The sequence below is a fragment of the Rhea pennata genome, chromosome 8 (genome assembly GCF_028389875.1).
Source record: "Rhea pennata isolate bPtePen1 chromosome 8, bPtePen1.pri, whole genome shotgun sequence".
Classification (NCBI taxonomy): Eukaryota; Metazoa; Chordata; class Aves; order Rheiformes; family Rheidae; genus Rhea; species Rhea pennata.
Genome location: NC_084670.1, coordinates 4509407 through 4521554, shown reverse-complemented (window position 1 = coordinate 4521554; position 12148 = coordinate 4509407). Strand labels below are relative to the sequence as shown.

The 12148-nt window shown below is 37.6% G+C and overlaps 1 long non-coding RNA gene across 1 annotated transcript; it reads left to right on the top strand.

The window, feature by feature from the left end:
- Positions 1-1764: 1764 nt before the first annotated feature.
- Positions 1765-8477, top strand: LOC134143682 (uncharacterized). Its single transcript, XR_009959160.1, has 3 exons — positions 1765-2113; positions 5021-5198; positions 8119-8477. It is a non-coding gene; the product is annotated as an uncharacterized LOC134143682 (long non-coding RNA).
- The last annotated feature ends 3671 nt before the right edge of the window (positions 8478-12148 follow it).

The window sequence follows — 12148 nt, the reverse complement described above, 5'->3', positions numbered from 1 at the left end:
TGACTGCACATTGCTGTTGAGACATTGAAAATTTTTACGTTTTGCTCTCATAGCATTTGAATTAGAGTTAGGATCTGTGACTTAGAGAGCAAAGAACCAGGGAACAATCCTGTAATAATGACACCAGATAAAGAGTATGTGCATATATATGTGTATATATGTGTGTGTGTATACAGTATATGAACAAAAATTGTTTAAATCCGATACTATGAAGCAGCATTCTTTATCTTCTTGTGATACTTCTCTTATTGAATGAAGCAAAGTGGGAAAATCACCAGCTCTCACAATATGACATTGCCAGGCAAATGTGAATGTTTTCCTGTTAAAAATGGCTAAATTTACTCTGCACAGTTAACCTGAATATGATTTCAGTCTCAGCTGCCTACAGATTTCAGCTGGTTTTGCAGGAGATGACAGGAAAGAAGCCTGCAAGAACTAGATTGGCCAGCTGACTACTCCTGTGAAGTGGGTAAGCTGCATGGAAGCTGCACAAAGTGCCAGGCTCATCCACATGGCAGGTAAGTGCATCTGGGTTTCTTGAAGAAAGGGGCTCCACAGATTTTTCTGCAGAAGTTGTAGCAAAAGTTGTTAAAGAGCTCAGGAAGATACTATGGACAGGTCTGGAGTTTCCTGCCGTGTCCCTGTGGGTCACTCTGCAAAGTGGCATCGGTCCAAGATGTTCTTTCTTCCCATTATATGTAAGGTACAAATACTTCTTTTAAAGAGATGAAGCTAGACTGACACTAGGTTTATAGTAATAAAGTTAGTTGAAAGTGACTGGGAAAGTGGAAAAGGTTACTGGTAGCTTGGATATATAGCTTTTTCATTCTCAGATTGTGCACATTAAACATTTATAATAATAATAAAAATATATTATCTACAGAACTGGAGGCTTATATTTGGCTTTTGTGAGGCATTTTTTTGTGTTTTATTCAGATCCTTATTTTTCACTATCTCTTGCTTTGAATAACTGGATTATTCAAATCAGTATAGTTTCATCTGCTGGTGTATCAGAAGAGCATGTGCTCTTCCTGACTCCTCCCTTTGGCCTTCATCAGACTGAGTATTCACCAAATGGTCCCTGGAAGGATTGCTGCCTCTGGCCACAGCTACCATGTTTCTCACACTGCCCTGTTATAGTCAAACAAGGGCCAAACTCTGAAGCCTCTGAACTGCTCAAGATTGATGCTGACATAAAGTTATGATGCAGCTCAAGACTGATGCTAGTATAAAGGATATCAAACTGTAGCCATGATAGTACATTTTTATTCTATCTCATAGATGATTGCACTTGGAAGAGAAGGAAAGGCATTTCCAAGGGATTAAGTAGACAAAGCTTCCTGTTTGCCTTCCAGGAGGATGTACATGTAGTTCAGTGAGGACAGACACATTTTATACATCTTTTGCATTTAAATTATGATTTTTAAATCTGTCTAAGGGCTTAGGATGTTTAATCTCCATCAAAAGTAATGAAGCCTGCATAGCTGTGTACTTAAGGTTAAAAAAACAACACTTTTTTCTAAATATTTTTGTATAGACATATTTCAGATAATGTCACAGTAGCTTATAAACTAAGTAACTTTGCTGAAGAGGCTGTTTCTCTTTTCTTCAGTATTCCACCTAAGAAAATAAAATAGGTTTTATATTTTAAAGACAGTAAGTGAAAAAGCTAAGAAATCAGTTTCGGCTCTGGGGAGGCTGTTCATTACCTGCCTGGTTTTGTTATATATATATATATATATTTTCTGGTTAGGGAGGGGGAGATCGAGGTCACTTCTTGAGGACCCACCCAGCTGCCTTCTGTGGCCTTGTAGGATCCTGCTTGTGCAAAATTTAACAGGATCTGGACCACTGCTACTGTTAACTAAATATTGATGATGTCCGCATAAACTAATCAGAGTTTGTAAGGCGCTTTCGTGCGATATATTAAAGTTCATTGAGTATCATGAAAAAATGTTATTTTACACTGTATGTGGGTTCTGCACCTGGAATATTCATTCAAGTTTGCATATTTTTCCCACAACAAATAGAGGTGGTTCAAGAAAAAACGACCCTTCTGTCTCAAGTAACGCAGGCCGGGAAGGGTAGAAACACGTGACAAGGACGATCAAAGGTACAAGCAGCTTCCTTACAAGGAATCACTAAGTAACCTGAGATTCTTCAGGTGCAAAAGAAATGACAGAAATGGTGGAGGTCTATGAAAGATGATGGAGAGGAACAAAAAGGCTATCTAATACTAGCTGTTTGCTCTCTCTTCTAATACAGCAAACGGCATCCATAAACTAATGGATGGCAGATTTAGATAGGAAAAAAAAAAGGCAGTTCTTTACATATATACTTAAACAGTGGGTGTTTTTGTTAGGGATGCTAGAAATACGTTTATATTCCTTTCTCAATGAGCATCCCAGGAGTTGCCTGCTTTGGGAGTCAAAATTTCAAAAGAACTGCGGTCAGGAGCCAGGGTCGGAAGTTGCTCAAACCTGGAAGTTCCCAGTTTGACAGTTAGATTTTTTGAGAAACTTGAGATCTTTTAAAATCTGGACACTTACTTCAGCTTAAAATGAAAGCTCAGCATTTTGGAAAGTAAATCTAGTAGAACTCTGAAAAAAATCAAGCCATTAGATGCTGTGATAGATGAACAGTTGCTCCGTCTCTCAATTACAGGGCAATTAAGATAAGCACGGATATACTGGACAACTAAGTATTTGACAATACATACTAAACCTAAGCACATGCAAACTATAAGTACATATTTTGAAGGGAAGAATTGATTTATGCAAGTTTTCCTGAAGTAACTCTAGTGATTAAAAGTATAAATAAATACTTCAATTATTTATTCATAATCATTCTATTGATTATTTCCTACCTTTGTTCAGAAGACCTACATAAAATTTGGCTTACCATTCCTCTTTCCAGAAATGTGTGAGGGAAGCCCAGCAAGATACATTGACAATATTATGGTGTAGAATCATTCCTTATGGCAGGCTATGCATGTTTGTCAATTATTAACTTAGTTACCCAATGTCAAAGTTCTGCTAGATCTTCTAAACTACGGTTACAAAAGAAACCTTTCAAACAAAGCACATCTGTTAAAAGAATAGAGGACTCCTGGGAAAAAAACAGCACTCCTCCCTTTCCAAAGAACCTAAATAGATCTCCTCCCTCAAAGAGATGTTTAATGTAATTGAAAAGATCCTTGAATCTAGTAAAAATATCACATTGCTATTTTCAAATATCAGCTTGATCAAAGGTAAGCTATAGGTATTTTGATTGCCTGATATAGAAGCAGCCTATCAGTTGTGTAGACAAGTGATTAACAGAATGTCTGTTGTGAAACAGCTGTAAAACTTGCCAGATACTTGTGATACTATGGCATTGCATAACTGCAGAATTAGGCTGAGTAACACACAGCATTGTCCAACTAATCATGTGAAGTGTAGAATTTAAGCAGAAGATCTAATAGGCCAAAATAGAATTAATTGTTGGGCATATATATGCTTAATGAAGTATTTACTCTTTGTCATGATATAAGTTCCTTAAGAAAAGCTTGATTTCTGTAAAGATGTTTTCCAATTTAATACAGCAGAATTCGTAAGGAAACTTGTTACAGGCTGTTTTATGCAATGTTGACCCTCCTGACCTTGATTCAGCAAAGCACTGGAGCACACATGCAATTTTCAGCTCTCAAACACACACATAAACTCTTATGGAGGAGTGGAGGGGGGGTCAGTAATATTAGAACAGAACAAAAATAATGCCCCCAGCTGTTCCTACTGAAGCACTGATATGTTAAACAAAGCATTTTCCAAAGACTAGCAACCGGATGGAATTTGTAGCGTAAACAATGTTCCTTGTTTGTCATCTATCCCTGGGGAACATACTTCACTTTGTTACTGAGAAATTGGCAGCAAATACAGTAGTGTATGTGACTGCCTGCGTTAGATATTCATGCATACTCATCTGCCAATGTGCTTAATGTATATATCTGTCATTTATTATTTATCCAGATACATATACAAATCTACAATGTGATTTAATTACTTATAAAAGATGCCAGACTAGCAAATGTATAAGCTGGAGCTCTTTCTCTAACCAGAGAAGAGACACAGCATTAGCAGTGGATGCTTCCCCATGTTCTTCTGCTAAAAGGCTTCATCTTTCCTAGACTCTCCAAGCATCTGAACATAACTCATTCTTTCCTACCTCTTCCCACCTATTCTGCTCATCCTGTTAAATATGTCTGCTAACAAATGTGTCAGTTATTACTAGTTATGACTGTGATAGACATGAGTGTTTATCTACTAGAAAATTTGTTCGAACACACTAAACACTTAGGTCATTTTGATTACTACTAAGTCAAAAAAGGATTAGAACTGGTTTTAACATAAAGGTGAAACACCCATAGCAAAATAATAGCAAAAAATTATAGACTTTCTGTAAAGATTAAATGAACCGGAAAGACTTTTACTTGCGAGGGGCTGTATGCATTGTGTTTTGTCTCCTTTGCAATCACATATGCTTTTAACTAACAGACAAGCTAGGCTTGGAAACTATATGCTAAAGTCTGCATTGTTTAAATAGACAGTGTTTTTTTAATGCCATTCTCAATCTCCTATTTCTCATTGTGGACAACAAGTTCACCACGAGGCAGCAATGTGCCCTTGTGGCCAAGAAAGCCAATGGTCCTGGGGTGCATTAGGAAGAGTGTTGCCAGCAGCTCGAGGGAGGTGATCCTGCCCCTCTCCTCAGCCCTGGGGAGGCCTCATCTCGAGTCCTGTGTCCAATTCTGGGCTCCCCAGGACAAGAGAGACATGGAGCTACTGGAGAGAGTCCAGCGCAGGTCTACAAAGATGATCCAAGGGCTGGAGCACCTGCCCTAGGAGGAACGGCTGCGAGAGCTGGGCCTCTTCAGCCTGGGGAAGAGAAGACTGAGGGGGGATCTGATCAATGTGTACAAGTACCTGAAGGGAGGGTGTCAAGGGGAGGGGGACAAACTCTTTTCAGTTGTCCCGTGTGACAGGACAAGAGGCAGTGGGCAGAAACTGAAGCACAGGAAGCTCCGCCTGACCGTGAGGGGGAATTTCTTCCCTATGAGAGTGACGGAGCACTGGAACAGGTTGCCCGGGGAGGTTGTGGAGTCCCCTTCTCTGGAGATCTTCAAGGCCCGTCTGGATGCAGCCCTGTCTACCATGCTCTAGGTGACTCTGCTTGAGTGTGTGTGTGTGTGGGGGGGGGGTTGGATTAGATGATCTCCAGAGGTCCCTTCCAACCTCAACCATTCTGTGATTCTGAGAGATTTTGTTAGACTTAATTCATTGAATTTGACTATACCTGTTTGCTGGAGAAAGACTGTTAAGTACTAGCAAACTTCCTTTTACACAGCATCAGAATATTTGTAATGCAGATTGTGGGCACAAGAAAATCTCTTAAATTTGCGAGACTGTTTACAGTAAATCAGAAAAACATGATTGCTGTAACAAGCTGGGTGGCCAACCATTGCTATTGTTTGTCTTATTAACTTGTTGATTCCCAGCATGTGCATGGAAACTGCACTCCTGGACGCATTTTGTCTAATTGTAATTTGGTCCTTTTCTAATGCTGGATCTTTGTTGAGGCCTTAAAGCACAGCTACAATAAAAGTAATAATTTTAGCAATAATAAAGTTGTCATTTCGGCTTTGGAGTTTGAGCCTGTTCAAACGTTTACATGCCTGAGTTATTTTGTGTAATTGAATAGGCCCATCAAAGCCAACAGGTGTGTTCATGCCAACTGTTTGTATTACTGCATTATTAATTTGCAATTTTCCACATAAAGTTTCTTATTCTACTCCATAAAATCCTACCTAACTAAAAACTGGGACTTGGAAGTATGAAGATGTGAAATAACACTCCCTGGCAGTGCATTGGACCAGGGCCTGCGTAATGGCGTTTGACACAAACCAAGGGGTTTTATGCCTGAGATTGAGTTTCTTATTAAAGTCTTCTCAGTGTGTCCCAGATGTGACCTAATTCCATTCTGGAAAATAAGTGATGAATGCTGACTGCTGTATATGCAGGCAGGCTTTAGTATTGTGTGAAAAAATGAACATCTAAGCTATCAGAATAGCCATTAACCTGGTTCCCATGAAGAGCAAAACATGGCAGACCAGCTGTCTAGTGAAGTACATGAAGAAAACAATAAAGATATCTCTTTAAGTGGAAACATAAGTGAACTGCTAGTAAAATCAGGCAATCGTAGCTTTTATCATAAAAAAGAATGAACCAAGTGTAAAATACAAGTTTGTTAGAAATGCCAGTAAAAATAATTGTAACCTCTCTGACACTGCTTATAGAAAACAAAAACTCTTTTTGTTAGAAAGAAGCTCCACCCAACTGTTGTATGAGTTGGCTTTCACCTTTGGAACATGCTATATCAAGGGAACCTTAAAATATAGATGAAAATGTCAAAATACTTGGGCAACTTGAAGCTTTTTTTCAAAAAAAGAAAAATGACATTTGTATAAAAAAATAAATTTGAACTTGATTTTGAGAGATACATGCTAACTTGCTTTATTCAATATGTAACTCTTTTAGCAAGTAAATGAGTAAATACAAAACAATTCATCTTGTGCTTTACAAACCTATAGCTATCCCTCTCTCCCTTTAGCCATAGTTGGGTTTTGGACATTTTCATGTTATTTATTAATATGTTACAGCTGTGACTTGTTCATCTAGAATTTCTATTTTTGAACACACACTTTTCTTATTCAGCTAGAGATTACTATTTGAATAGCCCATTTAAAAACACATAGCCATTTTCAATACTGTTAGGTAACAAAGGCAATTCCTTAATAACTTCTGTTAATTTTCAACTTAATAATGCAAATTAACAACTTATTAATATTTTACTCAGTGAGTCTTGTATCCTGATGATAATTTTTCTGAGTAATAACATGATGAGATATAATATATACTAAGAACGTATTATTTTGAAAATGATTTTGTCTTTAGAGGGATTAGAGATACTACTGTTAGCTTTGGTGTGCAAGACTGCATGCCAGTACTCTGGCAGAGAATCAGTCTGAAGGGATTAATTCTTTTCACAAATTAAGTTTGTGATTTTCATGATCCTGAAAAACATTCTCCTGAGCATACTTGCTGAGTAACCCTGGACTGTGGTGAAAACTGCAAGTATGCAGTACAAGATACTAAATATGTGCAAAGATATTGTCAGAATCAGAATCTACAAACCAAATGGTCTTCTTGGGACATAAAAACATCTGTCAAACATTCTTTAGTCCCATGAAGTCACAGCATTACACTACCTCTCCAACATAACTGTGGAAACAGGATTTGAAAAAGGAATGTGGATTTGTCTGTGACAAATATGTGTCTGTCATAGCTCGTATCTCAGTACTGAAGTTCCTGTGACTGGAACAAACTGAAATTATATCTGAGAATTTTATTACAAATAGTTCCATGATGTCAACTGATGTCAGCTAAGACCATTTTCACTTGTGACCTTGCTCACTGAAGAAAAGAGCAGCAAAATAGAAGTACCGATATCTGTGAGATAGTAAACAAAAAGCCAGAAATAGAAAAGCGTAGATAGGAGACTGACAAATGTTAGGGAAACAGCTGAGGCAGAGAGGGCAGGCTAGGAAGGAAAGTTACAGTGAAAAAGTGAGGATGTGCTGGAAGTAAAAGACGTAGTAGACATGTAGTATTTTATCCTACTAAAGTCACTGTTCATAGGTGTACCTGGTCTGAGATGTTTTATTGAGGTGATCCAGGTTGATCATTCATAAAGATAATGAATTATTCTCCTGGAGTCAAAACATGCGATTATAAAGATCTGGTCACAAGATTTTTTTATAAATGTAGTTAGTTAGTTTTCTACCTCTGACTTATTTTCTTCTCTCTATTGCTTTTTAAGAAATTTAATGGGCTATAAGGACTTTTGGCTCCATGTCATTATTCCATCTTTTCTCTGCCTCCTTGGAAAGGGAATTATAGTAAACTAAAGCAGAGATAACCTATCATTCTCTACACTCATGTTTTCGAGTTATTTAAGGAATGACCAGATAAGATAATTCTAATACAGGTCTCTCGTGTCTTCTTTTTTTTTGGCCCTGCAAAGTGATTTCTTTTCCTCGGGAGAATTTAGAAACAGTGGACTGGCAAGAGGCACTCACAAAAGAAGACATGTTTCTGTAGACTGCTCTGAAGAGTGGCTCTGAAGAGTGCTGAAGCAAATAACTTTGGAATTGCTTCAAATCAAGTCCAAGCTGCCCCTCTGTCCCATTCAGCTCCCTTCCTCTTCTCTTCTTTCCCTGATAAAAAATAAAAACTGGCCAGTGGGACCCCAGCTGGTCTTGCTAATTTGTCTTATGCATGAGATTGGCAATATATTCCTACTTCTCAACTTTAATATTTGTTGCAATAAAATATGATATGCATAGCTCATATTGGCAATACTGTTATGTATGTAACATCTGTTTTAGTTTAGCAATGCCTACTTCCTTGATGTATGATAAAATTGAATTAATATTTGTAAAGGCACTTACAGGTTTTTTCTGTAACTTTTTTAATGTTGTGTTATTATTCTATGGAAAAGGTGGAGATGCATTTGTATTCTATATACACACTCCCTATATGATAGGTGCTATAATATATAATAATACAAAGGACGCTTTGTAACCTAAGACCCTGGAAATGACTGCAGACAAAACTGAATTCATTCTGAAGACAGACTAGAAATGCCGTCATAGTTCTAATGATACGACTTACTGCTTCTTACCACCATAAGTCTATAGGGGTCAAAGAGAATTCTCACTGTGTTAAGGTGTCCTAAGAAAAGTACAAAGAAGAGCATAAGTGACTCAAGTATTCCAGGAATCCCACTGGCTTAAATATTAATCTATTAAAAATAAAAGCTCTAATAGTTGAATGACTTCCAAGAAGGACCTCAAGGGATGAAAGTGTTTCTATCAAATCTGCAAATGTTTGGAAGATGCTTTTTCTATATTTTCACCTTTCAGAAAAGCTTGAATATGAGATTCATTTGACGAATGTACTCTCATACAATGTATTTTCAGAATTGTTACAAAATGCCTAGAATAACAAATACATTATAATGACTTTCATCTCCTGTAACCCAAAATATTTCAGAACATTTTACAATAGATACTTCAGTTACATAGTAACAAATTTTACATTCCTGATTGCAACAGCTCCTATTTCCCTAAGGGCAAGTTCTTCTTGAATATGGACCAACTTCCCATACCCTGTACGATACTCAAACTCATCTCCTCTGTTTCACTCAGACTCTAGAACAGTGCCTGCTTTTTGCTGTGGACTGGAAGAAAACTAGTATCATGAAGGAGTCTTGCTCTATTCCATCTACTGAAGACACAGACCTCTAGAACACTGCAAGGTTTCCAAGTTGGAATCCCTTGTGCTAATCAAATCTTGTTTTATACGTGAAAGAAATGTGACTACGTAGCATACATTTGCAAAGCTGGAGGTCCAACACCAAAGTAAGTCTTTCATGCCTTTCATCATGTCAGCAGAAGCCTGTTTCGTTGTAGCGTTAATCATACTTAGCGCTGTAGCCTTGCAAGACTTTCCTTTCATTCAGCTGTACAAACCACAGTCAAATGATATTCTAGGGATTGAACCTGTAAAAGATTTGTGTTGGGAAAACATTGATTTTTTAAAGTGAAATGTGGTTTGACATTTTAGAAAAAGTTAATGTTACTGCTAATGAGAAAGCAACTGTAGCCTGCTGGTTAGTCTGCTTGGGAAGCTGGTTCTATTTTGTGTTTTGCCCGTTTTCCTATGTGGCTTTGAAAAATCAAGGGGTATATGTACATTGTAATTTTAGCCCCTATTCCCCTAGCAAACACCTTACATTCAAAAACTTGAAGCCTATATGTTCATTTGGTCTTTGGATATATGCGGATTTGCACAGCTGGAGGAATATGGACTAAGCTTGACCCAGTTTCAGGCTACATGTTATTCTGCAGGAAGATCTAGGCAAGGTAATTTCATTTGACCCACATTTGCCCATAATTGATGTGATGAGTATTGTAGAGCATCTTCAAAAAAAAAAAAAAAAGTGGGATCTTCTTCAAACGCATTAGATAAATTGACACAGCAGCAGTCAGGCATACTGGCTAACTGCAATATAGACATACCCTTTACCTTCCTATTTTCCCCTGTGTAGTACAGCAGTAATAGTACTTCATCCTCTTACCAAAAAGGATGCTATATTTCAGACATTACCACTGACTTTTTACTGTTTCTGTTTTTTTCTTTCTCTTTCAATCTCCTCAAGCTGGTTATCTCAGATAGGAATAAGGAAGCCTGAATCATGTGACCAAGCAGCAACTTCTCAGATCGTGGTAAGGTTTTATCATCTGTACCTCAACCATTCCCTGCTCTTTGTTAATTTTCCAGCTAGCTGCCAGGCCGAGGGGGTACAGCAGTAATCACAAGACTGATTCGTATTGTCAGTGCTGCGTGTCAGCGACCTGCAATTTTTGGAACCCTATTCTGTCTCATGCAATTGCAAAATACACACCTGTGTGGGACCAGTAAGAGACTGATAATGATTTTCAGTCAGTCAAATAATGTGAGTACACACTGGGATGATGATGGAGTTTTTCTTCACTTTTTTTTTTTTTTTGAGTGTTCAGTTATGCAGAATAACATTTATTTGTTTGTAAGAGCTTATAAATAGGCCATATTTTGGAAATAAACAGATAGCCAAGGCCTTTTCAATAAAATATAAAATCTTCCAATATAGGTAGAACTTGATTCAAAGGGAATTTGGAGTATTTAAGACAGGAGAATGTAAGAGATTATGAAAGCACCTGAAAGGATGTGTCTTTAATTACCAAATGAGTTTTGGTAATTGATTAATTATTTCCAGTTTCTGCAGCTGAAAAATGTAGATATACTTCAGCCCCATGCAACAGCATGAAATTTAGTCGATGCTGCTAAAGCTTTTGAAAGTGCAGACTTTCATAATTCATATCAGTCAAGCTACTAAATATGACAAAAGCTGAGGATCATTTTTCAACTTAGACATTCTAGCAGGGAGAAATGTGCAAGTTACGTCACTGACCACCAAGTGTCACTGTTTAGTATTTTTACATTCTTATTTCTTTGTTCCTAAGTGTGTAAAAAATCCTCACAGTAGTCCTGTAAATGAGGGTTTTTCAACAAGAATATTTCTAAACTACAGGAGGCACGTATACCTACCCCACAGGCTAGAGGCAAACTGAACTGCCTGTGTTTGTGGCTTTCTTTAGCAAGCCACCAAGAAGTAATGACTGAACTAAACATTGTTCATATTATTGGATATAATAATGTAGATCCCATTAAAAATTAAATGATACATAGATAGAATTCCCAAATGGAATTTTTTATTAGAAGAGAGAGATATTCCTCATTGAGAGAATGTCAGATACTTTGTCCAGAAGGCAAAGAACACCTTATCAAAATGAGTGAACATAGTTTAAGTAAGTTCGTAGTACTAGAAGTAATTTAGCCTGACTTAAAATGTAATAACAGGAGACATTAGATATCACAAGACTGAACCACAGTCCTGGTCTGAGGTGCAAAGCTATTCTTTCCTGTTTCTGCAGTCTTAATGTAGGTCATAGTCTTTATCTTGATTGGCACAAAAATAGAATTTGCTGACAGGCATTCATGTGAGCTGGAGCTCATGAAGAGATTTCCAACTAGGTTTAAAAAATAAAACCATATGGACTACCATACCAATATAATGTACATAACGCCCCTTTGTCACTACCCCTCTGCCCCACAGCCGAACTCTTAAGCTCAGTTTGCCAGTGCTGTAGTGTTCTGATGTGTCCATACGTAGCTGCAGCTTGAAAGATGTAAAATAGCTACATGGATTGTTATATGTATTTGTTAGTCGTCTGAAGTGGATCCAATAGCCAGGAGTGCATCAGTGAGCCAGTCTGCTCTGACATAACCCCAGACCACCAAACCTGTACAACCTGCCTTTCTTTCAAATTAGTCCCTGTCCTACAGATCTCAGCCAACCTATCATCCATGCCATCTCTTTAGCATAGCCATGCCTTATATGTAGACATAACTGGATAGTTTTGAAAAAATAGCAACCTTTAAATGGGCAT